Below are 20,049 nucleotides of genomic sequence, written 5' to 3' on the forward strand. Positions count from 1 at the left end.
CTGGGTCTCTTGGTAAGTAATTTTCTCATTTCCACAACTCTTCAAGTTTGGCAAATACTTTCGATCATTTTAATTACATGACTTAGAATAGTTTAATCCTCAGAAAAGCCCTGCCAAGTAAATCTGAACTGATATTCTGGTTTTATAGATGGGAAAACCGAGAGGCTTACGCAAGACCACACAGCATTTCTCATCTCTGACTAACCATTTAGTTCTTAGATAGATAAAGTGACTTGTAACAGTATCTATTTGCTAACAGAGATGTCAGTTGTGAATTCTGCTTCTCCTCTGCTCCCATCTCCCTCCTCCACCCATTCCCAGAGTTCTGGGAACACTGCGGATCCTGGAGAGATACCAAATGAATCACCTGACATAGCACCCCCGGAACAAAGCTCAAGATGGTTGTTGAATCCATTGGGCCTCACAGGTTCAACTGAGTGTAGAGAAGGATTTCCCAGATAGTTATAAAAGAATGCATCAAGGATTCCTTTCCAAGGCTTGCCATGGGGAAGTCTAAGGAGCCCCTAGACCTTCACCATTACACCTTGGTAACCATAAGAGGGAGCTGGAGAGACCCAGTGAGAGTGGTTTGTGATATTTCAGCCCTCTCGGTGGTGTTGCTCTGTCACTCCTACATATAATCCCCCTCCACATCCGCTAAGTGCCGTGGGGGATGAGGGTAGTTGGAAGGCTCCCAGAAGACGGCTCACCCAGGCTAGGAGTGGCTGCATACCCCCACTGACAAATGTTCACTGACCTGCATCCAGGGACACTTCATGGGAGAAACTGATGGCTGTTCCCTAGAATATCCGTGTCTTTGCACACAGAGCCTGGGCCTGCTTCTCACTGAAGAGGTTCACAGGAGCCAAACTGCAAAAGCAGAGTATAGAGGAAGGGCAGCAGGCTACACTCTCAACAGGAAGATTTTTGAGTTTCTAGGATCCAAGGGAACATTGCAGAGGGTGCCCAAGCTTGAGATGTGTTCAAGGGACTCCTATGTAAAAGAGCTGACTCGGTAATAGATTTTATGGGGTAAGCCTCCAGGAGCAGGAGCACAGGAGAGGGCCAAAGAACAATGAAGCGGAGAGGTCCCCAATGAAAGGCCTCCAAAGAACCCAGCAGAGTGGCCCAGAAAGAGAGAGAAGACATATGTAAGCATGTCCCACATGGAGGCCATCAAGGACCAAGAAAGAGCTGGGTAAGCAGCGTCCAGATACACAAAAGGATTTTGTCCCTTTCCTTCTAGTTGTCCACCACCACCACTGATCCTAGAAGAGACCCAGAAAAAAAAAAAAACAAAACAGGAGGTGGAAAAATGAAGAGGAAGAGTATAACATTATTGAAGGCAATAGGGTGGGGGAGGGGCAGAAAACTGTTCCCGGTCTTCACTCCCACTGAAATGTAATAAACCTGATTGCACAGCAGGTTAAGGTAGACCTTGAGGCCTTTCCTGATAGCCATGCCCCATCCTTCTCTGCCACTCCATTTCTTTCAGTCACATGATATGGAGCGAGGAAGCAATAGAGGGCTCTGGAATATACCTTCTATTCTCTCATGAACTTCAGCAGCAGCACCTCAAACATGAGGGTTTGCAACAATAACCAGGTAATCTCTAAGTTCAGTTCCAGGCCAGCTCTTATATTCAATTACTTAAAGTCTTCAGAGAACTGAAAAGCATTCTTCATCAAAAGATTGGGAGTCCTTAGTTTAGTGGATTGGCAGTCCCCAAAACTTAAGCCTAGAATCTGTTCACCAAATCCTTGTGTGATTTCAGGAGTAACATGTGATTAATCCAAGTCTCAATTTCCCCATCTGTTGCCAAAGATCCTTGAAACCTGCTTTCTGGCCATTTTCCTGGGGCCTAGTAAGACTTCACATGAGGCCTGTGTTAATAATATTATACAGATTTCCCAATTTAGTGCTACAAAGTTGAAATCTAACCAGAATCCTCCCCTCAATGGCTGAACACAGTGGTACTAACTTGACAAAGCCACCATCATAGGCTTGCAATTACTTTCTCCCCATACAGCCACTCCTCATGATTGAGAAGGCCAGTGGTAAGTGGTGCCATTTGGTTTATCATGGGACTTAATTGGGTAAGTAATCTCCTACTGCTTTGTACAGGTTGGACCAGGTTGAGGATGGGAGTGAGAAGAGGGATCAGAACATAGAATTAGTCTGGCCATAGCCACTGAGAGAATTGGTATAGTCCATGAATAAGTGGAGGTTCAGTCTGGCAGGCTAAGCACCACCTCCAGTCTATAATGGTCCAGATGACAATGGCAAAGGCAAACCCTCTGAGGTGGCACGGTCTCAACAGGTAGGCATCAGAGTATTGGGAGGTAGACACCAGAGAAAGCCCAGAGTGAAGACCAAAAGTTTCTGGTAAGTCTCTCAACAGATGATATAGCCCGGGCTTCATGTTGGAATTTGGGACAGATCTTTGGGCTCTGGGAAAAGGATAGTTAAAAACAAGGAAGTAGGGGGGAGGCAGGGACCGGTGCCTGAATGGCTCAGTCAGTTAAGCATCCAACTTAGGCTTAGGTCATGATCTCACAGTTCATGAATTCAAATCTCCCATCAGGCTCTGTGCTGATACCTCAGAGCCTGGAACCTGCTTTGGATTCTGTGTCTCCCTATCTCGCTGCCCTCCCCTGCGTGCTCTCTCTCTCTCTCTCACTCTCTCAAAAATAAACATTAAAAAATTAAAAAAGAAAAAGAACAAGGAAGGAACAAGGGTGTCTGGGTGGCTTAGTCAGGTAAGCATCTGACTCTTGGATTTGGCTCAGGTCATGATCTCATGGCCTCGTGGGTTCAAGCCGCACATCGGGCTCTATGCTGACAGAGCCCTCTCTCTCTCCCCTCTCTTTCTGCCCCTCTCCTGCTCCTACTCTTTCAAAATAAATAAATAAACTTAAAAAAAAGAATCAATGAAGAAACAGATGAATAAACAGGTAAGTTGGAACCAAGTGGAGGAACGAAGATAGTCAGAAGGCCAGTTATAAAAATTAAAGGATGGGGACTGCATGTGAGAATAAAGCAAACATTCAGGCACTCAGAAGAAGGCTGAAGGCCAGAGGCAGACCGTCATGGTGAGGGAAATGAAGCCAGGAGAGCCTGCACACACAATCTAGTGGCTCCCCCAGGGAAAGGAGGAGCCATGGCCAGGAAAAACCAGGTGGGCCTAACACAACTTACTTACGTCAGACTTGAGCTGAATGCTCAGATGATGCAACAATATTAAAATCAATTAATTTTTCTCATCATATCCCCCTTGCTCCACTCAGAATAAGATATGTTGATCAATACACAAAGATGGGCTCTCTACAATACTCCTCAGGGACTTTCTAAGGTGGGCACTGAGACAAAACATGGAATTATAGTCCAAGTCCACAGCCGTGGGCAATATTGGAGCAGGCCCTAGATGCAGTACCATAGATGTGGGTGCAATATAGTCTCCAGGATGTTTAATCAGTCTGAAGCAGTAGCAAATAGTGAAAGATGAATTTTAAACTATCATTTAGGGCAAATCATATCGACATATGTGAACCCTATTAAATTCTGGGCTACTGATGCTGCAGTGAGCACACGTGTTAGATGACCAGGCCACCCTGCTTCTGAAATACTGGTACCCGGGGCCAGATACCACAATTCACAGTATTGAAAAATGGGCACACATTTGTGATGAATAAGAAGCCTAAAATCTTTACAGTTAAACTAAATGAGGGGATGGTTATAGTTCTTCCTATTCCCAAGTAAGCCAACAGTACAAATATTTCAGATAAGACAAATTGTGTCTGTGTGTTGCTACTAAAGATCCTCCCTGAGTTCACTCAAATAGAGCATTGTTATATCAATTTATAGGAAAACAGAAATCATTTCCTGTTTCCACAAAAGGAAGGAATTTAGCACAGAAAATTCCTTACGAAAGTGATCAAGGCGGGGCTCCTGGGTGGCTCAGTCAGTTGAGCTTCCAGCTTCGGCTCAGGTCATGATCTCGCGGTTCATAGGTTCAAGCCGCGAGTCAGGCTCTGTGCTATCAGCTAGCTCGGAGCCTGGAGCCTGCTTCAGATTCTATGTCTCCCTCTCTCTCTGACTCTCCCCTGCTCGTGCTGTCTCTCTCTGTCTCTCAAAAATAAATAAAAAAACATTAAAAAAATTTTGAAAGTGATCAAGGACCTGTATCCTAAACAGTTCCTCACCCAGGAGTAGACGCCAGAGATTAGCAACAGCTGGCAGCCACTATGCGCTCCTAGACTGAAGAGATGAAAGGGGAAGTACAGCAGGCCAGAGCCCGGCAGCTGGGCCAGCAGGGCTGTGCTGGTCAATGTTTAACAAAGGCTGTCTGTGGGAGGAAAGCCCCCATTTGTAAAGTTTGCAATTTCTGAGGTGAGGATACTCCCATCATGGCTTATTTTAAGGCATCAAAGTATATCACTAAACATGAAGTTGAGGGAAAAATGAGCAGCATTTATCCCTCCTGAGCGGGTATGAGCTGTTCCTGCAAAACACCAGGCTGGGGTCGCGGGATAGAAGCTGCAGCCCAGCAGTGGACTCAGCTGCAGCCGCCAGTGGAGCTCAAAGAGTGGGGGGATGGGGGGGCTGGCCTCTCCCTCCTGCTTCCCTCCATCATCTACTAGTGCCTCCTACTGGCCCATCCCAGACAGAAGGACCCCCCAAGTAGGACCTCGCACCCCCAACAACACAGAGAAAAGTGGGAAAAGGGAGAAAATGAACCTGAGACACTTGTGATCCTGATATTTTCTCATATGCTCAATTAGATGAACTTGGCAATGCGGGGTTGAAATGCATGTTGCTTACAACTGCAGATGAAGTATCAGCATGCAGTTAAAAGCTTAAATTTGGCCTCAACATATAAAATCAAAGGCAGTTTTGGGTCTTTGAGTAATATTTAAAAGATGGGCAGAGAAGGTATTTGAGATATTTCTAAGGACAGTATTGAATATCTCATAACATCATCAGATACATTTGAGAGGTATTTTGTGCAATACAAGGAGAATTTAAATTGACTAAAATTTCATTTATCACACATCTTCACACAGAATACACCCCATCATTCATTCAGCAACCCACCCCCTCTATGCAGGCCTGATCCAGATACTTAACATAGAGCAGTGGACAAAACAGACAAAACCCATGCCTTCAAGGAGCCTATGCACTAGTAGGGAAGCTAGACAATGAAAATAAATAAGCAAACCACATAGAATACTAGAAAGCAATAAACACAATGGAGAGAAAAAAGGCAATGGAATAGAGATAAAGAGTGATGGGGTTGGGCTAGTTATGATTTTAAAGAGATTGGTCAGGAAAGGCTTCACCAAGAAGGTGTCATCTGACCAAAGACTTGAAAGGAGAAAGGGATTAAGTCATAGGAACAGGGTAGGTTAGGGAGGAGAACCCTCCAGGCAGAGGGGAGTTTCCTGGGTGGAAGTTACCTAAGCATTTGTAGAAATGGCAAAAATACTGGGGCAGTTGGGGAAGAGGCAATATGTATCATGCATGCCACTGTCAGGTCTTAAGCTCTTGCCATGAGTGAAATGGGGAGCCCCACAGAGTTCTGAACTGAGGATTGACATCCCAAGGATCATTCTAGCTGCTGCTTTTAAACTAAACTGTAGAGGCCCAACAGTCCATGCAGGGTGGCCAGTTAGGAGATTACTGAAATATTTCAAGCTCTCAAGAGACGATGTGGCTTAGATCAAAGTGGTAGAAGTAAAAGCTGGAAGAGCTGGTCAGATATGGAATGTATTTGGAAGGTAGATATAATAAAATTTGCAGAAGACTGGATATAAATTGTGATAGAAAGAGAGAAGGTAAAAGATGACTCTGAAATATAGAGTCTGATGGATGACAGCTCTGAATGAACCAGCTTTGGGAAGTAAGATCAGGTTTTGTATTTAGACAGGCTAAGTTTGGATGCCAGTTAGAAATTTAAGATAACAGGTGGAATAGATGTATAGCAGAGTCTACCTTGTGTTTGACCCCGTAGAAGTCTAGGATGGAGATATAAATCAGGGAGTTGTCAACATACAGATGGAATTTGAAGCCATGACAGTGAGTCAGATCCCCAAGACTATGGATTGGGTGTGGCAGCCCTTCTCAACTGAGATTTCTGTGAAAAGCCTAAGACACCATTGTATGTAACAAATTAGCTTCCCTCCTATGCATCTAGAATAGTGCTAGTTATTTACCTTGGGAAAACTGAGAAAACAGTCCTTCAAATGGTTATACATGTTATGTGGTTCAGATAACCATGGTTGGGAAAGGCTGATTGAGGACTTCAAACTAGTCAGGACAATGAGGAGGAGCAGAAAGAAAACTGACAAGTGGCCAGTGAGGTAGCAAGAAAGCCAAGAGGGAGAGGAGACCTGGAAGCTGAGTAATGGAGAGAGTGACCCAAGGGATCAGATGCAGCTGATGGTCCTTTGAGGTGGACATTAAGAACCTATGGACAGACTGGAGGTCTAGGAACATTGACAAGTGCAATTTCAAAAGATGGGACTGGACTTGGCTGAAGAGAGAACGGGAAGAGTGAGCCTTCTTAGGAGTTATATGGTGGTGAAAATTGGACCAGAAACTTCTATCAATCATTTGTCAAGCTTCTGGGTCAATCTGATTGAAGATTATTCTGAGTAAGCTTGGCTGTCTAGAAAATTATATGGTAAGAATTTATCTCTTAGAATTTTTTTTAATATTGGGCAATCAACAAGACTGAAAAATAAACCCAAACATTGAGGCTCTAACTGATTACATAAATCCAGATTTCAAATATGTGTGTTCATCATAGTCTGTTGATGTTACTAGTTAACTTGAAAATAGGGAGTTATTAGAAAACTGCACTTATAAATTTATGCTAAAAAATAGAATCTATGGCTTCACATATTGGGCGACATATGTGGCCAAAAATATTTTAAAAATCCAAAACAATAACATCTTCCCTAGTTTTTTAAACTTCCTTATATATATTACATATATGGAGAGCTTCAACCACCTGAAAGCTAGCAGCTAATGATATAAAATTTACAGCTCTACAGTTCTTATGACCCAGTGGTCTGTTTATATGATTTACACAAGTCACATAAATTCTCTGAACCCTCATTTCTTTTCATATAAACCATGAATGATGATGCTAGAAACATTCATTTAAATGATCTCATGGTTTACGAGTTTGAGCCCACATTGGACTCTGTGGAGCCTGCTTGTGATTCTCTCTCCCCTCTCACTCTCTGTCCCTATCCCACTTGTGCATTCTCTCTCTCTCTCTCTCTCTCTCTCTCTCTCTCTCTCTTGCTCTCTCTCAAAATAAATAAACACACTTAAAAAAAAAAAAAAAAGCCCTAGCAAATAGAGCTTCTCAGTAGTGATGGTAAATGGCATGTTAAGACTGGGCTGGCTGGACCAGCTCGGGAGTTTGAGATGTTTACTAACCTGGACAGATGGCCCAGTCGACTCAAGTGAATGAAACGAAAAGGGCCTAAAATAACAGAAAGTAGACCTATCACATGCAGAGCTCCCATAAAGGCATTTCTGGTCTGCTTGCTGTTAAGCCAGTGCTCCCTGCCCTGGTGGGGTGGGGGTGCCATCAGCACGACACCATATCTGAAAGAGTGCCCCCCCCACACACTAGGTCACGCACACCTTCATTTATGTGGCTTCAACTCTTTCCCATGTAGATCATCCAAGAACGTTGGTGATGGGGGCATGGATACTTGAGATTCTGCGGACTCCTTTGCTTTTCATTTTCAAGGCTTCCTGAAAACAGCTGCAGAAATACCAAGACCTTTGGAAAAGGCTGATCTTACTACATTTTCAGCCAGACTGCAAGCTGAGAGAAGTGGAAATATTACAAGCCTATTTTCCTGAAATCCCTGTCAGAACTGCTCCAGCAATTTCTTGGCTTTACACATGACCTCAAAACAGTACAATCTCCTCTTCCAAACTCATCTGCTTTTTTAGCTTTAGCTCTAGCCTTACATTTAAATATGCAGTTAAGTCAGGTACAATAGCCTCACAGGCCCAGTGGTACCCAGATTTGTAAATCTGAGTTATTACAGGACCATAGGATATAAAAATCAGACGGTGAATGCAAATCCCAAGAATCTTATACACAAAGATTCAACTCCAAGAAATCTATTACCAGCAACACACTACAGTAACTTTTCAGACCAGCTACAAGACAAATGTCTTATTTCAAAATGATTGTAAGCAAGGGTTAAGTTAGAGTTGGCAGATGTCAAGAATTTTAGCTGACATTATCTCGTAGCTAGCATCTCAAAACCCAGAACAACTTAGGGAAAGATTGAAAGAAAAAGTGATTACCAATGTTTACTGTAAGGAATATGAACTGAGAACTTCAAACTAACCTTTCATTCACTCAGTCTGGAATTAGCAGACTTGGGGGGCTGTTGTAAAGAGTTAGCCCAGATCCCCCTTGCCTGTGTGCAGCTATATGCACTAGCCACAGCCCCGCACATCTGGGGACTGCTACATCCAAGAATTCATGCAGCCTGTGGTATTGGAAATAAAAGTTAAGCCTTTCCCTTCCCAAGAGATACAAAACTTTCTCCACTGGCCCCTCAACCAGAGCTGTTTCCTGGGCAAATGACCAGAGGAACACCCATTCAGAAAATCAGAAATCAGGTTGCCAACAAATTGAGAAGTTAAAGAGACAGTATTCAGGGAAGAGGCCACATGTTCTAAGCCCTGCCTTAATAGCCCTTCTAAATCTCTAGAAGACTGGTTCAAATTTGTCTAGGCTGAAGACACAAATTTATTCCTCTGAAGGGACAGAGGGCTGACTTTGGACAAGAGTAATCCTGATAAGTCCCTCCCAAAAACACTAAAAGGTCAAGATCGCTGTATAGCTAACCCAAAGGCCTTCTGGTCAGTTTTGGCCTGACCTGACTTCTGGAGCCTGGTTCAGTTCTAACACAAACCACATGCTTGGCTCTAGAGCAATGCACGATACTGTCCGAACCAGGGAGGCGGACCAGTGGCTGGATGTCACAGGTGTGTTCTGGTGAGCAGCAGGCTTCTAGCCCGGGCTTTATTCTGGCTCCGCTGTTCACGAATGGAGTAGATGCTCACCCCCTTCATTGCAGGTCCCTTCCATGTAATCTAGGATGCCACTTCATCGTGTCAGATACCATGACTTTAACTCTAGAAATGGAAGAAGGAAGGAAGGAAGGAAGGAAGGAGGGAAGGAGGGAAGGAAGGAAGGAAAGGAGGGAGGGAGGAAGGGAGGGAGTGGGGGAAGGAGAAAATCAGGGAGGAAAGGAGGGGGAAAAAAAGATCCATTAAAAAAGTAAAAAAACAGAGAGAGGCGCCTGGGTGGCTCAGTTGGTTAAGCATCCAACTTCAGCTCAGGTCATGATCTCATGGTTTGTGAGTTTGAGCCCCACATTGGGCTCTGTGCTGTCAGCTCAGAACCTGGAGCCTGCTTCAGATTCTGTGTCTCGCCTGCTCTCTGCCCCTCTCATGCTCATGCTCTATCTCTCAATAATAAATAAAAACATTAAAAATATTTTTAAGTAAAAATATTTATTATAAATAAATTTTTATTTAAAATTATTTTTATTTTTAAAAAAATGTAAATAAGCTTAAAAAAGAGATAAAGATAAAAGAAAACCTAGTAAATCAAATAATTTTCAACTTCCATATAAAAACCTTGATGTGTGCACTCCTCCAACCTAAGGAAGCTAAGAAACATGCAAACCTTTAGGACCCCTGCTTTCCTGTGACTTTCTAGGACTATTTTGGTGTACTCTGCTCCACCATTTATCTCTTATATAGTAAAAAGATCTTTTTATTTCACAGCAAGCATTTTGTGCTCTATTCTTTTTTTTAATGTATTTTTTTAATGTTTATTTTTGAAAGAGAGAGAGAGAGACAGGGCACAAGCAGGTTAAGGGCAGAGAGACAAGGAGACACAGAATCTGAAACAGGATCCAGGCTCTGAGCTGTCAGCACAGTGCCCGATGCAGGGCTCAAACTCACAAACTGCAAGATCACGACCTGAGCCAAAAGACTCAGATGCTTAACAAACTGAGCCACCCGGGTGCTCCCCATAATATCTTTCTTAATATATTATTTTAAGACTATTAAAATCTAACATAATTTAATTAACATTGGTTATATATTTTTAGGTTAATAAAATCTAAATCAACAAATTTCCAGCATCATCAAATTGCTCCAGTTATTCCAGTTAAACTGAATTCTACATAAAAATATGGCTTACTGATGTTTGATATAATTAAGGTTTATATGTCCTCTCCCTCTCCCAACATTACTACCTTCCTTAAGTATTATCGAATTAATTTCCTAAAAGAAGAATTATGGAAAAAAAACCCTGTTGCATTATTTGTTTGCAGAAATGTATAGCTTTTTTGCTCAATGACTGAGCTTCTATCAGTCCCATAAGCCAATAATCTGAAATACTTCTTCATTGTAATCTGTTTTGGAATAAGCCTAAAAACAAATGAACAGACTTATTTTTCTCATAATGTCTCTCCTTCCTCATTACCTCACACTTATGACAAACAGTTTCACTTCAGAGCATGTTTGTAATAGTGAAATGCTCGCTAAACCAGAGTGCAAATCCATCATTCCTATTGGTGAAATGTTAGTATCCTAACCTGCAGTTAGCAATGGGCTGAAAAAGGACTTCAACCTGAATGTTTTCTACTTATACTGAGTATCCAATATTAAAAGAATCTGCATCTATGGCAAATAATCATATCAAGTTCATTATGTTCAATTTTTATTATGAAATGCTGATTTTTAAAGATGTCTTTAAATTCAAAAGGTGAAATAGAATAATTCTATCAAACAAACTTAGCTTGATTAAATTAAAGGCACTGATGAATAAAAATAAATAAATAAGTCTCAAGTCTATAGAATTGTCTGCCTTTGAATCTAGTATTTTTTCATGTACACACCAATGGGATAAATTTTCATTTGTGTTTAGTTGAGTGCAGTTGATGCTTGAACAACATGGGGGTTGGGAGGTCAATCCCTGCTTTGTGTATACCTCTGGCTACCCCAAACTTAAGCACTGGGGAGCCTGGACAGCTCAGTCAGTTAAGCGTCCAACTTTGCCTCAGGTCATGATGTCACAGCTCATGGGTTTGAACCCTGCACCAGGCTCTGTGCTGACAGCTCGTAGCCTGGAGCCTGCTTCAGATTCTGTGTCTCCCTCTCTCTCTGCCTCTCTCCCACTTGTACTGTCTCTCTCTATCAAAAATGAATAAACGTTAAAAAAATTTTAATTAAAAAAAACTTAACTACTAATAGCGTACTGTTAACCAGAAGCCTTACCAATAACAGCAAATTAATACAGATTTTATAGGTTATTTGTACTCTACACCATATTCTTACAATAAAGTAAGCTACAGAATAAAAACATAAGAAAGACAAAATACATTTCTGGTACTGTACTATAAAAATTTCCCATATAGGTGAACCCACACAGTTCAAACCCATACTGTCCAAAGGTCAACTGTATTTTTTCTCTGCAACTGGTGGTATTGGCTTCAGACCTTTGGCCTTCATTGGGCAGATGATCTCTTTTGATAAGTTAAAGATGCCTCATGATTACTGATACACTTTTGGAAAAACATCATTAATAAATATGAATAATTATATTGTTATTTTGCCTCTTCAAGCATTAGCCTGAATCTTCTTCCTCTCTCTCTTTTTTTCCCTCTCCAGTCCCTGAATTCTTCCTTTTTCTCTTTAAGACCTCTTGAAAAGATAAGTAGTCAAAATGCTTCTTGATTGAAATGATAAAATGTAGCATTCTTTTACAATTCTACATCTCTATTTTTAAAAGCTGAACTCTATCCATAGAAAACTGCCCATATACATATACAAACACCAGTTTTTAAATAATCCCAGGGGTTGAACGCCCCTCTAAAGCCTACCAGTGGGTGTGCAAAGGGGCTGCAGTCCCCAGAATAAACACTGCTCCAAGCGGTTTCTCACAAGTCAGCCGTTCAACTCCCTGTTGGCCTAAGGCTTGCTACCTCCTCGGTCCTTCCTTTGGTCAATATTGCTGAGCCCAAATTAACTGTGCCTCTCCTATGAAGCCTTCCCCATCTCATTCAGTTCAACTCAACCTTCTACCTTTCCTTGCTTTCTAATACACGTAGAGTCAAGTCTTAAAACTTCTCATGCAATTTCCCTCTAAATAATTCATACAGGCAAGTTATACCTCCAAATTTAATTGGTAAAGCCCTGAAAGGAGATACAATACACCTTAGATCTCTGCAGTTCCTCCCAGGGCCCTTGGCACAGCGCCAGTGAATATTTACTGAATGGTCAACCCACTTGTCTGCTTATCCTCTGGCAGCTGCTGCCCCACCACTGCTACTTTGCCCAAGGAGAAGGATGGGGCCAAGAACATCTTTTCGAGCAAATTCTAGGTTATGCAGAGCTCAGGGCTATCACACACCATTTTGTTCATCACTTAGCCACCATTTATCAAGTTCCCACTATGTGTCAGGCACGAAGCTAGGCACTGGAAATACAAAAGTGACCAAAACATGAGCAGATGAGCCATTCAGTAACAGGCGCACAGAAGGCAGTGGGGGGCGGGGGGGGTGGCGGGGAAGAGCAGGCAATTCTCTCTTCAGAGAAGTTAGTAGAGTTGTCAGTGAGAACAGGATGCTAGAAATGGATGGTGAAAGAATTAGTATGAATTTACCAGATGAACCGGGATGGGAAAGACATCCATGAGACTACCAGGAGACTAACAGCAAATGCAAAGGCCAAAGGCATGGAAAATAACAGGTCTCTTTTATCCCCTCCTCACTTTCCCTGGGCAGCTCCAGGATAAATCTCCATTTCAATAATACCAACTCCCCTCACCTTCCGGATTATTTACCTGAACTCAGTAACAGGTATTTATTTTTAAGGATTGACTAAGGTGCACTGCCTAGAAAATATGAATTTCATAATACTAAATAAATTTAGTAGTTTGGATTTGGAAATCCTAATCCAAGTCCAAATAATGGATTTGGACAGACATCCAATGACTGACTCAACATTCATTTTATTAGGTTACATATTTTTTACAGAGAAGATTTTGAATACAATTTTAATTTTAATGATCTGTCTGCCTTCAAGGGATAAAATAAATCAAGAAAAAAAATGGTTTTAATGCTATTTATTCAACTTTTCCATCCCGGTATCATTTACTTCTCCAAGTGAGTTTCAGTTTCCTTGTCTACTGGCTTTATAAACCTCTCTTTGGGCTTTAACAACCATGGACTCACTTCTACTGTGAAGCTTAATATCCTGCTTTAACATCCAAATACGATTCACATATTGCATCTTCAGTATTTCTAAAACAAAACAATCTGCTTGAACTTAAAAAAAAAACTACTTTTCTCCAGAACACTTACAAACATGCCTTCCAATATCTGGAAATGGGACTCATTTAATAAAATGTGCAATAATACTGCTTCAGGCTCACTTTCCTGCCTTATCCTCTATAAAGAAAGATTAATAACACTGCTAAACTCATCTTATTTTTAAAATATTAATGATATTAAAATGCATCAATAGTCTGGCTTTAAAAGAAAAGTAGGAAGGAAAAAAATAAAGAACTGGCTGCTGAGGCACCGCTTCTGGCACCTACTACCTTTTCAGAGACCTTCGTTGATAACTGCTTTTAAAGACATGAAGGCCTTCATTCTCCCCCAATATGTCCCAAGAACATTTCCTATCTGAGATCTTAGAGGATGCTCACAAATTTATAATAAAGACACAAAGCTTCATTGATGGTGCTACATAAAAGGTATTTTTATTGTTGTTACTAATCTCGGATACACAATTAACTGTCAACTAAAGAAGTAAGAAGAAATTTCCTAGGGGCGCCTAGGTAGTTCAGTAGGTTGAGCGTCTGACTCTTGGTTTGGGCTCAGATCATGATTTCAATTTTGTGGGTTTGAGCCCTGCTTTGGGCTCTGAGCTGGAAGTGTGGAGCTTGCTTGGGATTCTCTCTCTCTCTCTGCACCTCCCCTGCTCACACTCTCTCTAAAAAATAAATAAAACTTTACAAAAAAAGAAAGGAAGGAAGGAAGGAAAGAAGGAATGAAAGAAAGAGATTTCCTACAAAAGACATTTAAAATTATTTTGAGTTGTTTCACAAAACTCTAAGTTCAGATCTACATTGGCTTCTTCATTGTCATTAGAGTTCTAGGACCCTCAAAGTTGAAAACAGTAAGAGAATGAAGACCTGGATCCTCATACTAGAAGGGCAATTATCCTCATAATGATGATCAAGATGATACGTTATATTTGTATCATGCTTTATACATATAAGAATTCTTTCCAAAAATTCATCTCATGTGATCATCCTAAAACTCCAAGAGAAATAACAAACCTGGATTCCAGAATCAACGTGACCAAGGACATAAGGCCAGCTAGTGACAAGAGTCCAATCAAAGCCCAGATCTTACTGGTACAAAACAATCTTTTCCATTGCACTAGAAATAGAATGACCAATCAATCTCTCTCCCCATCTTTCTCTCATTTTGCTTTGCATTTCTTAATACTCATTGATTTGTTTTAAATATAGTATTTCAGTATCCTTAGGCCATCGTTTTAAGTTTCCAGTTTTAAAAATGTATTAATCAGCCCAATATCAATTTCCTCTTTATTCACAGTTAACCTTCCTGGAAGAAGGGCAGTCCAAAGCAAATAGAGATGTTCTGCATTCATTTCTCTCCCTTCTCGTTTGTATCACTGTTGGAGTGCATAATGAATGCCTCTCCCTACCAGCAAAATTTCTTCCCGTTCATTTATTGGGTCAGACCTCTCCCAGAAAACACTGTAATTGGTTTCTTTTTCAGGTTTCCACAGAATCCCTCTCAGAAAGCTCACAGGGAGCATAGGACACAAGCAACAAGGCCCAAGTGATACTGTATATTTAAGGTTATAAGACTCTAATATCAATTTCAAAAACACATTATTAAATAAAAGTCTTTCAGGGCACCTGGGTGGCTCAGTAGGTTGACCGTCCAACTTGGGCTCAGGTCATGATCTCACAGTTCTTGAGTTCGAGCTCCATGTCAGGCTCTGTGCTGACAGCTCACAGCCTGCAGCCTGATTTGAATTCAGTGTCTCCCTCTCTCTCAGTCCTTCCCCCACTTGTTCTCTCTCTCTCTCTCTCTCAAAAATAAATAAACATTAAAAATTTTTTAAATAAAAGTGTTTGGATTCTTTCAACACTTTATCAAAGAGCCCTAAGAAAATTGGCCAAGGTATAATTTCTCCTGAATCCCCAACCACTGAAAGAAAACCAAATTTCTTTCATTCATTCATTTATTCAGGCACTCATGTATTCACTCAACATGAAGTTCAATATTGCCAGCAGTGCTCCAGGCCCCAAGGTTTCAGTGGTACACAAGAAACTTCCACAAGACAAGTTTCTCCCTTGTGGAGCTCACATTCTAGAGGTAGTAACAAAGGCAAAAACCCCATAAGCAAATAATATCATATTATTTGAGAAGTGATTATGGTAGCCTGGGTAAGAGAGGAAAGGAGGCTGCTGAACAATAGTTAGACTTAGCACTTGCTCATAGATTTGATGTCAAATGTGATGAAGAGAGAAATTGAGGATTATGCCGAGATTTTTGCCTGAGTAATGAGGGAGTGTCCAGTGGTACCTTAGCTAAGATGGAAAAGACCTTGAGAAAAATAGGATAGGGATAGGAACATCAAGGATCCTCTTTACTGCTAACTCACGTTTGAGGTGCCATTAGAGTGGAGATGTTCTTTAAAAAATAAAAAGACATTTGAATATACATGTCTAAAGCTCAAGGGAAAAGTCAGGGCTAGAAATGCAAATTTGAGAATCCAAGGAATCCAGATAGTATTTAAAGTCATGGGACCAGATGAGTTTACCTCAGGATACATGTAATCAGAAGAGGTTTAAATCATGGCTTTGCCACATACTAGCTAATTTGGGGAAAGGCTTCAACTTGTCTATGTAGGGTCAATATATATCTGAACATGCTAAGAAATGTGCATAGCACTACATAAACACAGGTTGTTGTCAAGCTCCCTAGAAATTAACACCATAGGAAGACAGAAATAGTAAAACCAGGAATGAAAATGCAAATTTCCTGACCATGGTAATAAATTACCTTAGCAGAGGACCAAACAAATTGCCAGCAAAATCTCTAAAGAAAGTGCCACTGAGGGGATGCCTAGGTGGCTCGGAGGGTTGACTCCAATTCTTGGTTTCAGCTCAGGTCTTGATCTCACAGCTGCGTGGGTTCAAGCCCTGCTTTGGGCTCTGCACTGACAGGGTAGAGCCTGCTTGGGATTTCCTCTCTCTCTGCGGAGCCTCACTCGCACTGACACTCTCTCTCTCAAAATCAATAAATAAACTTAATTTTAAAAAAAAGAAAGAAAGCGCCACTGAGGAAAATAAAGATAGGATGCCCTTACCTCTGGCCCATTGGAAAAAGAAAGGATTTTCATTAACAAATGCTGCAATTGAAAATAGTATGCCACGCTATTAACAGGGAATTTTTCCAGGAGCTGAGTTTAGAGAGGATGATTAATTCTTAGAATTTTATCATTATTATTCTCATAATTAGAAAAATAAGAACACAAAAGGATAATATAATAAATAATTATGATTTCTGAAAAGCTTGTTGATTTGGCATTATCTATATAACTAATAGGGAAAAAATAACAACTCATGATCGATTTTCTAGAAGCTCCAACGTGGAACTGAGAATTACCAAATGACTGATCAAAGGGACGTAGATGACGTTCTTGCTGAACTCTAAGGTGTGTTGGTAAAGTAAAAAGTAAAATAAGAATCAACTGAAAATGCTTGCAAGTGCTCAGGTTTTAAAAATTTCAAAGATTCCATACATTTACCTAGCCTATTATAAACTTGAAAGGCAGACTTTTTTTAATTGAAGCCATCAATGTGTGTTAACTGTTGGAAAGAATTTTTAAAAATAGAAGACAAATTAAGGATCACAAAACCACTGCATTGCCATACAGCACATATAGAAGCAAGATTATTATCTGACTATATTCTTGCCACATTTTTGCTTCTTTTGTCTAATTACCCTATTTATGGTATAATGTTATCCAATTTAATCTATAGTCCAAGGATTTATTAGAATACCTAGGGAGTTGCTGCTACAGCAAAGATTTCATATAGTCTTTATGAAATTACAACTACTGTTTTTTTTTAAATTTTTTAACACTAAGGAGACCTTGGAGGAAATTGTAGTCTTTGCCATGTTTGAACTAAAAAGAAAACTCCTTCTGATTATATAAACTTAAAATCTTAACATGGAGAGAAATACTTTTTATGCTCAACGTAAGTCACTGGACAACACAGGGGGGAAGTTAGTCTCCCACGTTGCCTGCTGGTGCTTTCAATTCAAGGCAGCAAGCACTGGACGGCATTGCTGACTCATAACCAGCCAAATGAATGCTTTTCCAGGTTTAATGCTAAACTTGAAACTCTTTGTTATCAACGAAGTTAATGTGCTTGAGTAGCTACAGAAATTTTAAACCCTTCAAACTGGCAAAATTTCTCTCAAGCCAATTTAGAGTGCTCTCTTCTTGACTACATGCCTTTCCCAAATTGCTATTACTCAAATCGAGTTCTCTGCATGAGACTTTCAAATATATAGCTACATATAAATGTAAATATGGTGCCTTGGTAGCTCAGTCGGTTGAGCGTCTTACTTTGGTTCCAGTCATGATCCCACGGTTTGTGAGTTCGAGGCCCACATCAGACTCTCTGCTGTCAGCGCAGAGCCTGCTTTGCATCCTCTATCCTCCTCTCCCTTTGCCCCTCTCCGACTGGTTCTCTCTGTCTCTCTCTCTCTCTCCCTCAAAAATAAACATCTATAAAGAAAGAAAGAAAGAAACAAGCTTAAGTATAAACATATTTAAATCAAACACTGGTGTCCTTTCAGATGATAATTATAATTTATGTGGAAAGAAGTAAGGTTCTCCAAAGGAAAAATTCGGTCTTCAGCTCAGCTAGAGCAACTTGCCACTAATATCATAAGGGCAGAGAAGCAAGGAGCAAATTATGGGTTTAGGCCTTCACCTCTGTGATGTGCTTAGAACTTACTTATAAAGGCTCCTCTGTCCACTTTGGGACTGAAGTCTCCTGTCTTTCCATGTAAAAACCGGAAGTGTCAATATGGCCAGGGCCCCATCGCCCAGCAGCGCTGTGACTCCTTGGGCGTGGAAAGGGGGGCTGACAGCGACTCTGAGAAGCCTCTTGCCTCACCCTTGCAAATGCTCTCCTCTGCTCCTCCTGTGATTCACATAAACAACCAGTCCCAGGCTGGAATCCACCAACAACACTTCTCCAAAATCAAAACAAAAAAAGCAATCTTGTTCTTTGAAAAATCTTAAAGAAGTCATACAAAGTAACTTCTCAACTCACCAAAAAAAGAAATACAAATGATACAGAAAACTTCTTAAAGCTTACGTGGAGATTACCATGCACCAATTCACTCATTTACTCAACTAAATGTGGTGATGTGTCATGAATGGCACTCAGAGCTAATAATGTGGCAGTGAGCAGAAGACAGGTGGGTCGCTGTCTCTATAGGGCCTCCTGTTCAGTAACAGATAATTTTGGTAATACAGAAATAATTGTTTTAATGTTACTAATAAGCCAATCACCTCAAAACCTTTCAGGAAGTAAGCCTGATATGAACCAGGGAAAATTAAACTTACTGACCATGGCATCATGGCAGGGAAGAATGTGAATCTACGGAGAGAATAATTCCAAAGAATGTATTCTGGTCTGTCACCTTCTCCTGTCTCTTTCACAAGAAAAACTGTGCTTCACTGCCTGGCAGGTCACCCATAGCTGCATAATCTTTATCTCGTGTCTATGAAGAAAAGCAAATGAATAGACATTGCAGATGCATTGACAGTTTTCCTCACATTATTTCTCCTTTCACCGCAAAGTCCCACCTCATCTACATCTGCTTTCATAACTTCATCTTTATGGAAGTAAAATATTTTATTTTATTTGTTTTTAATTTTTAGTTATTTATTTTTGAGAGGGCAATAGCAAGCAGGGAAAGGGGAGAGAGAGAGGGAGACAGAATCTCAAGAAGGCTCCGTGCTGTCAGCACAGAGCCCAATGCAGGGCTCAAACTCATGAACTGTGAGAGTATGACTGGAGCTGAAACCAAGACTCAGACACTTAACCAACTGAGCCACCCAGGTGGCTCCTGAAAGTAAAATATTTTTAAATAAGGACTATGAGTCATCAACAAAATTATAAAATACAAACGCAAACTTAGTGTTCTCACGTTAGAAGAAAAGTCTGCTATTTGATCAAGGACCTCCGTCCAAATTTTAGTCCTGAAAGTACCCTGGTCTCCAGTCATCCTGACATTATAGCCTGGGTTCAAGCCCTGCTCTATACCTGACTTCCTATGTGACTTTGCTTTCCTCGTCTCTCAGAGATGATAGTTGTCATAGTGATACAATGTGACAAAGGGAGATATGTGTATAAAATGCTTTGCATATAGTAAGGACTTGATACACAGCAACTGTTACAATGTCCAAATTTCAGTGAAGAATTTCATTAATATATTCACAAAAGGGATCTGGAAGTAAAGATGAGTCAGATTTTAAGAAAGTATCACCCAGCTTCTCCAAAGAAGCTTTAGTCTCTTGGCTTGGCCAGACTACACTCTAGGACATGGAAAGAGTTTAGCAAATGAGATCACTGAGCCAACAGTAGGTTGGAATCTTAGCAAATGAGAAGTTGGTGAAGTGAAGGAAAGTCCCAATTTTCAAAATAACAGAAAACGCACATTCTGCAAACTACAGAACCATTGACCACAACAACACTCTAGAATAGGCCATTAAAATATATAGTCACTTAAGGAATGCTATGGGGCTGTCACTAGGAATGAGTTCGTCTAAACCATTTCCTTGCTCTCACAGCAGACTAATAAATCTAGAAAATATGACAGATACGGTATAGCAAGAAAAAGGCCTTTGGCA

The 20,049-nt window shown here is 40.7% G+C and overlaps 1 protein-coding gene across 5 annotated transcripts in view; it reads right to left on the reverse strand.

Annotated features, from left to right (window-relative positions):
- The window catches only part of RGL1 (ral guanine nucleotide dissociation stimulator like 1), a 241,101-nt gene that overhangs the window by 186,135 nt on the left and 34,917 nt on the right, over positions 1-20,049 (reverse strand). For 2 of the 5 annotated variants that reach the window (XM_029935215.1, XM_029935208.1), the window contains exon 2: positions 9,109-9,180. The exons of 2 other annotated variants lie outside the window; for them this stretch is intronic. The gene's annotated coding sequence lies outside the window, so the exon portion shown is untranslated. Of the gene's footprint in view, positions 1-757; positions 839-9,108; positions 9,181-20,049 lie in introns of those variants that run through there. One more of the 5 variants, XM_029935210.1, reaches the window with a different exon arrangement.

This window comes from Suricata suricatta, chromosome 3, assembly GCF_006229205.1.
Source record: "Suricata suricatta isolate VVHF042 chromosome 3, meerkat_22Aug2017_6uvM2_HiC, whole genome shotgun sequence".
Lineage (NCBI taxonomy): Eukaryota > Metazoa > Chordata > Mammalia > Carnivora > Herpestidae > Suricata > Suricata suricatta.